At 41.2% G+C, this 7,322-nt stretch overlaps 1 non-coding gene across 1 annotated transcript; it reads left to right on the forward strand.

The window, feature by feature from the left end:
• Window positions 1-6,205: 6,205 nt before the first annotated feature.
• On the forward strand, window positions 6,206-6,319 carry LOC140285892 (U5 spliceosomal RNA). The gene has a single exon (XR_011910832.1). It is a non-coding gene; the product is annotated as a U5 spliceosomal RNA (small nuclear RNA).
• Window positions 6,320-7,322: the final 1,003 nt, after the last annotated feature.

Consider the following 7,322-nt stretch of genomic DNA (forward strand, 5'->3'; position numbering starts at 1 on the left):
ATACATTATGGTTGGAAATTTTCAACCACTCTCATCCGAAGACCTCTCCTCCCTCTTTTGTTAATACATTTGAACTTTATTCGGACATTCAAACCTTCTTGCAGCTGAACCACCTCCGCTCCCTGTTTTGATCATATATGGTCTGGCAATACTACCTTTTCTTACCCGTTTGTGAGTAATTATGGCTGGACATTCACACTTACTTGCATTCGAACACAACCTCTCTCGATTTTGATGATGTATGGACCGGCATTCTTACCTTTTCTAACACATTTTTCAGCAATTATGGTCGGAGATTCACACCTAATCACAGCCGAACAACTCCGCTCCCGCATTTGATGGTGTATAGTCGGGCATTCTCACCCTTTCTCATCAGCTTTTTGCAAATTATGATCTGACATTCACACCTACTTGCAGTTGAACAGCTCTGCTCCCGCTTTTGATTATGTATGGTTGGATATTCGAACCTTTTCTTAACTGCTTTTTACAAACTTTGGTTGGACGTTCACACCTTCTTGTAGCCGAACACATGCACTCCTGCTTTTGATAATGTATGGTTGGGCATTCGCACCTTTTTTTTTACCCATTTTTCAGGTATTATGGGTGGACATTCACACCTTCTTGCAGCTGAACACCTCCTCTCCCACTTATGATCATGTGTGATTTGATTTTCGAAAATTTTCTTTCATGTTTTCTAGCAATTATTGATGGACATTTAGACCTTCTTGCAGCTGAACACCACCTCTCCCGATTTTGATTATGTATGGACCGGCATTTTTACCTTTTCTAACACATTTTTCAGCAATTATGGTTGGAGATTCACACCTACTCACAGCCGAACAACTCCGCTACCGCATTTGATGGTGTATAGTCGGGCATTCTCACCCTTTCTCATCAGCTTTTTGCAAATTATGATCTGACATTCACACCTACTTGCAGTCGAACAGCTCTGCTCCCGCTTTTGATTATGTATGGTTGGATATTCGAACCTTTTCTTAACTGCTTTTTACAAACTTTGGTTGGACGTTCACACCTTCTTTTAGCCGAACACTTCCACTCCTGCTTTTGATGATGTATGGTTGGGCATTCGCACCTTTTTTTTTACCCATTTTTCAGGTATTATGGGTGGACATTCACACCTTCTTGCAGCTGAACACCTCCTCTCCCACTTATGATCATGTGTGGTTTGATTTTCGAAAATTTTCTTTCATGTTTTCTAGCAATTATTGATGGACATTTAGACCTTCTTGCAGCTGAACACCACCTCTCCCGATTTTGATTATGTATGGACCGGCATTTTTACCTTTTCTAACACATTTTTCAGCAATTATGGTTGGAGATTCACACCTACTCACAGCAGAATAATCCCCTACCGCATTTGATGGTGTATAGTCGGGCATTCTCACCCTTTCTCATCAGCTTTTTGCAAATTATGATCTGACATTCACACCTACTTCCAGTTGAACAGCTCTGCTCCCGCTTTTGATTATGTTTGGTTAGATATTCGAACCTTTTCTTAACTGCTTTTTACAAACTTTGGTCGGACGTTCACAATATCTTGCAGCCGAACACCTCCGCTTCCGCTTTTGATGGTGTATATATTCGGGCATACGAACCTTTTCTTAACCTCTTTTTACAAACCAAGGTTGGACTTTCACACCTTCTCTTAGCTGAACAACTCCGCTCCCTCTTTTGATTGTGTACAGTCGGGTAATTTAACCTTTTCTTACCCGCTTTTTACCATCTATGGTCGGACATTCACACCGTCTTACAGCGGAACACCTCCGCTCCCTCTTTTGATGATGTATGGTTAGGCATTCGCACCTTTTCTTACCCATTTTTCAGTAATTATGGGTAGACATTCACACCTTCTTGCAGCTGAACACCTCCTCTCCCGCTTATGATCATGTGCAGTTTGATATTCGAAAATTTTCTTTCATGTTTTCTAGCAATTATTGATGGACATTCAGACCGTCTTGCAGCTGAACACCTCCGCTCCCACTTTTGATGGTGTATAGTCGGGCTTTCGAGCCTTTTCTTCCCCGGTTTTTACAAATTATGGTTGGATATTCAGACCTTCTTGCAGCCGAAAACCTCCACTCCCTCTTTTGATCAAACATTGTCGGGCATTCGCACCTTTTCTTACCCGCTTTTTACAAACCATGGTCGGACTTTCACACCTTTTAGTAGCCGAACAACTCCGCTCCCGCTATTGATTGTGTACAGTCGGGTATTTTAACCTTTTCTTACCCGCTTTTTACCAACTATGGTTGGACATTCACACCTTCTTACAGCAGAACACCTCCGCTCCCTGTTTTGATTATGTATGGTTTGACATTCGCACCTTCTCTCACCCGCCTTTTACTATGGTCGGCCATTCACAGCTTCCTCTCCACCATACTTGTATGGTGGGATATTCACACCCACCTGCATCCGAAGACCTCCGCCCCCACTTTTGTTGATATTTAGTCGGTCATTCGCACCTTACCCGCTTTTGGCAAACTATGGCCTTCTTGCAGCCCAACACCTCTGATCTCGCTTTTGATGATGTAAGGTTGGGCATTCAGACCTTGCTTCACCTGCTTTTCACCAAATATAGTCGGACATTCACACCCACTTGCATCCGAAGACCTCCGCCCCAAATTTTGTTGATATTTAGTCGGACATTCGCACCTTACCCGCTTTTGGCAAACTATGGCCTTCTTGCAGCCAAACACCTCTGATCTCGCTTTTGATGATGTAAGGTTGGGCATTCAGACCTTGCTTCACCTGCTTTTCACCAAATATAGTCGGACATTCACACCTTCTTGCAGCCGAACACTTCCGCTCCACCTTTTAGTGTTCTATCACACCTTTTTTTCACCGCATTTTATACATTATGGTTGGAAATTTTCAACCACTCTCATCCGAAGACCTCTCCTCCCTCTTTTGTTAATATATTTGAACTTTATTCGGACATTCAAACCTTCTTGCAGCTGAACCACCTCCGCTCCCTGTTTTGATCATATATGGTCTGGCAATACTACCTTTTCTTACCCGTTTGTGAGTAATTATGGCTGGACATTCACACCTACTTGCAGCCGAACACAACCTCTCTCGATTTTGATGATGTATGGACCGGCATTCTTACCTTTTCTAACACATTTTTCAGCAATTATGGTCGGAGATTCACACCTAATCACAGCCGAACAACTCCGCTCCCGCATTTGATGGTGTATAGTTGGGCATTCTCACCCTTTCTCATCAGCTTTTTGCAAATTATGATCTGACATTCACACCTACTTGCAGTTGAACAGCTCTGCTCCCGCTTTTGATTATGTATGGTTGGATATTCGAACCTTTTCTTAACTGCTTTTTACAAACTTTGGTTGGACGTTCACACCTTCTTGTAGCCGAACACATGCACTCCTGCTTTTGATAATGTATGGTTGGGCATTCGCACCTTTTTTTTTACCCATTTTTCAGGTATTATGGGTGGACATTCACACCTTCTTGCAGCTGAACACCTCCTCTCCCACTTATGATCATGTGTGGTTTGATTTTCGAAAATTTTCTTTCATGTTTTCTAGCAATTATTGATGGACATTCAGAAAGTCTTACAGCAGAACACCTCCGCTCCTTCTTTTGATTATGTATGGTTTGACATTCGCACCTTCTCTCACCCGCCTTTTACTATGGTCGGCCATTCACAGCTTCCTCTCCACCATACTTGTATGGTGGGATATTCACACCCACTTGCATCCGAAGACCTCCGCCCCCACTTTTGTTGATATTTAGTCGGTCATTCGCACCTTACCCGCTTTTGGCAAACTATGGCCTTCTTGCAGCCAAACACCTCTGATCTCGCTTTTGATGATGTAAGGTTGGGCATTCAGACCTTGCTTCACCTGCTTTTCACCAAATATAGTCGGACATTCACACCTTCTTGCAGCCGAACACTTCCGCTTTTAGTGTTCTATGAGGCATTCACATATTTTTTTTCACCGTATTTTATAGATTATGGTTGGAAATTCTCACCCACTCTCATCCGAAGACCTCTCCTCCCGCTTTTGCTAATATATAGTCGGGCATTCGAACCTTTTCTTACACGCTTTTTACAAATTATGGTCGAACATTCACACCTACTTGCAGCTGAATACTTCCGCTCCACCTTTTAGGTATGTATGGTTGTCATTTGCACCTCTTTTTATACTGATTGCTGAAGATTAAGTTGTTTTTTCTCAAACTACAAATTTTTTTTAATTGTTGAAACTTGATTTGAAGTGGATAAATAAGGAGGACAAACAGTTTTAAGTCAGGCTGATAGAAGGAATTAATTTTATAGCAAAATCTGTATTTCGTCATATGTCGAGAGATGCTTATTGCTGAAGAAGTTCTTTCTCATTCTACAAAGTACAACGTTGTTTATCGTTGAAACTTGATTAGACATGAATAAATATGAAGGACAAAGCAGTCTTAACTTGGTTTGAGTTAAGGAATTCGTTTTATAGGAGAATCAGAATTCGTGCATAACTCATAAAATAGAGCTTATTTTCGGATTCCTGAAGAATGATTCTGGTTCTTTCTCATAATATAAAGTTTGTTGTTTATTGTTGAAACTTCATCAGAAGTGAAGAAATAAATGAATGCCTATCAACAAATGTGGGATCTAAACTCTAGTGCTTCCTCTAAAATAATTTCCTTTCTCAATTTAGAAATGTGTGTGTGTAAGTCACAACACCCGTGACACCAAAACGGCTTTCTTTTCTCTACACTCTGCACTATGAGCACACACACCAAATCAGAAAGGCTTTTTTCTCTCTTTTCTACATTATGGACTGTGGGGACACAAAACCGCTCTCTCTCTTTTTTTTTTTTTATCGTGTGCCAGGGCGTTGTCTCATGTATTAGATTATGCTTAAGATACGAATGGGTTTATCAGTCACATCAGAATCCATACATACTGATCCTCCCGTAATAAAATGGTCGGATCTTATCAAACACACTTTGTTTCTTGTGACAATCAAGTCAGCGAAACAGCGTATACACGTCAAGACACTGAATCAAGTTTGCCACAAGAACTTTGGCAGTTTGGCAGTATTGCTCTGCCATCAGCAACGATACACCCATTTTATTTTCGTGAGACATGTGCAAGCACCTGTTCATCTACTGTTCTATCACTATGAATTAGTGATCTATTATCAATAAGGATACTTCTACAACTACTATCAAAGTATGTCCGGACTTCTTATGTTGTCAGTTGCTATATATGAATAAGTGGGTAGCTACTGACAAGCATTAAGCATGTCACACAGCCCAAACATATAACATTTCAGGACACACCACACAGTTAACAACCACAGTGAAGCGTGTCAAAGCCCAAACATGTAACATTCAACAGGACACTTACACAACACATTCAAATCAAACAGTCAGACAACATACAAGAACATATACCCCAGCCGGCATTGCTCCCTGCCTATTTTCCTACAGCTCACTATGTGTGCGCACACCTTTATTCACAAACTCTTCAACTTATACTCTTTTACCAAAGCTGCTACAGCTCGATTGGCCGAATACCCTTAGATCCTATTTCGGTGAATTTGACATCTGCCTTACATGTAACAGATTAGCGGTTTAGCAGTTTTAATTTAGTTTGAGTGAAGGAATTCATTTTATAGCAAAATCCGAAATCGTGAAGAACTCATGAAAGTAAGCTTATTCTCGGATTCCTGAAACTTTAGATTTGCTCTTTCTTTTACTGCAAAGTACAACGTTGTTTTTTTTTTTGTTTAAATCTTTCTAGACATGGTAAATATGAAGGACAAAGCAGTTTTAACATAGTTTGAGTGAAGGAATTCATTTTATAGATAAAATCCCAAGAGTCTGCAGAGAAAAGAGAGTGAATGCGAAGTAGACTTTAACACGGCTATGGGAGCGAGCCGAGTGTCGGCTAACCGGGAGAATTGCTTGAAAGAAACGCGACACCGAATGAGCGGTCAGAACAAAGCCTCAATACGGGATTCTCGTGGTGTTTTTGTTGCTGCCTTGTCTTTTGCATAGAGTAAAAGACAAGGCAGCCATCGAATAGGGCCCGATTGTTCCTACTTGGTCAGCCGAGGAGCAAGGGGGGGGGGGGCAAGCGTCTCAACCAAGCAAAGCTCACCATGGGGAAGGTGGCTATACCAACTAGCCTGATGCCCTGCTCCCGCAGTGACGGATAATCGTACTCTGGTTTCTCTTCATAACATACAAGTCTTTCGCCTTTTACTAAAGACTTCCGTGGAGAGCAGCACTAATGAGTTGTTTCTATTATTGGCAGGCTTTACCTTTGCGGGTGAAGCCCTTTCTGTCTGTGCAAAAGAAATCTTGCTACTTTGCAGAGTGACTTCTCTGAGTAGAGTCGCCTTACAAGACAAGGCAGCCATCGAATAGATTGTTTCTACTTGGTCAGCCGAGGAGCAGGGGGGGGGGGCAAGCGTCTCAACCAAGCAAAGCTCACCAAGTAGGAACAATCGGGCCCTTTTCGATGGCTGCAACACCTGAAAGAGATATTGATGCGAGACCCGATCAAATGCTTTTTCAAAGTCTAAATTTAAGATGACAAGCCGGGTGTTTCTGTCTCTAGCGTAATCAATGATGTCTCGAATCAGTACGAGGCTGTCGGTGAGTTGTCTCCCTGAGATGGCACAAGCTTGGTCTGGGTGAATTACCTCCTCTAAAACAGAGGACATCCGTGTCGCTAAAACCTTGCTAAAAAGTTTACAGTCAAAGTTTAAAAGTGTGATGGGCCTCCAATTCTTTAGGTCAGTCTTATCATTTTTTTTATAAAGTAGAGTCACTATTCCCACTCTAAAACTGTCAGGCAGTCGGTCGAGTTTTTCAAAATCTTTAAAAACATCTAAAATGTCTGATGATAAAAGGTCCCAATAGGTCAGATAGAATTCTGCAGGAAGCCCGTCTAAACCCGGAGCTCGACTTCTCTTAAAACCTGTTAGGCATTTTTTTTAACTCTAAAGCAGTAAAATTCTGTGTCAAGTGTGCATTCTCTTTTACGGTTTTGTCAACGAATTTTAAGATTTCTGCCGATGTTTCCAAGTGCACTGGTTTCTCTTTGTACATGTTACTATAAAAGGTATGTACAGTTTCAATCATCTCTTGTGTGGATTTTGTTAAAAACCCATCTTCTCTTTTTAGATTTTGAATACACTCCTTTTTATTTATAACTTTCTTTCTTTTTCACCTTCCTCAATTTCCTGCTCCCTGCTTCTTACAAAAATTCCTTTACTCTTTATTTCTGCTAAAACTGACATTTCCTTTTTGACATCTTTGATTTCTTCTTT

This window comes from Leuresthes tenuis, unplaced genomic scaffold, assembly GCF_036924035.1.
Source record: "Leuresthes tenuis unplaced genomic scaffold, fLeuTen1.0.hap1 SCAF_63, whole genome shotgun sequence".
Taxonomy (NCBI): Eukaryota; Metazoa; Chordata; class Actinopteri; order Atheriniformes; family Atherinopsidae; genus Leuresthes; species Leuresthes tenuis.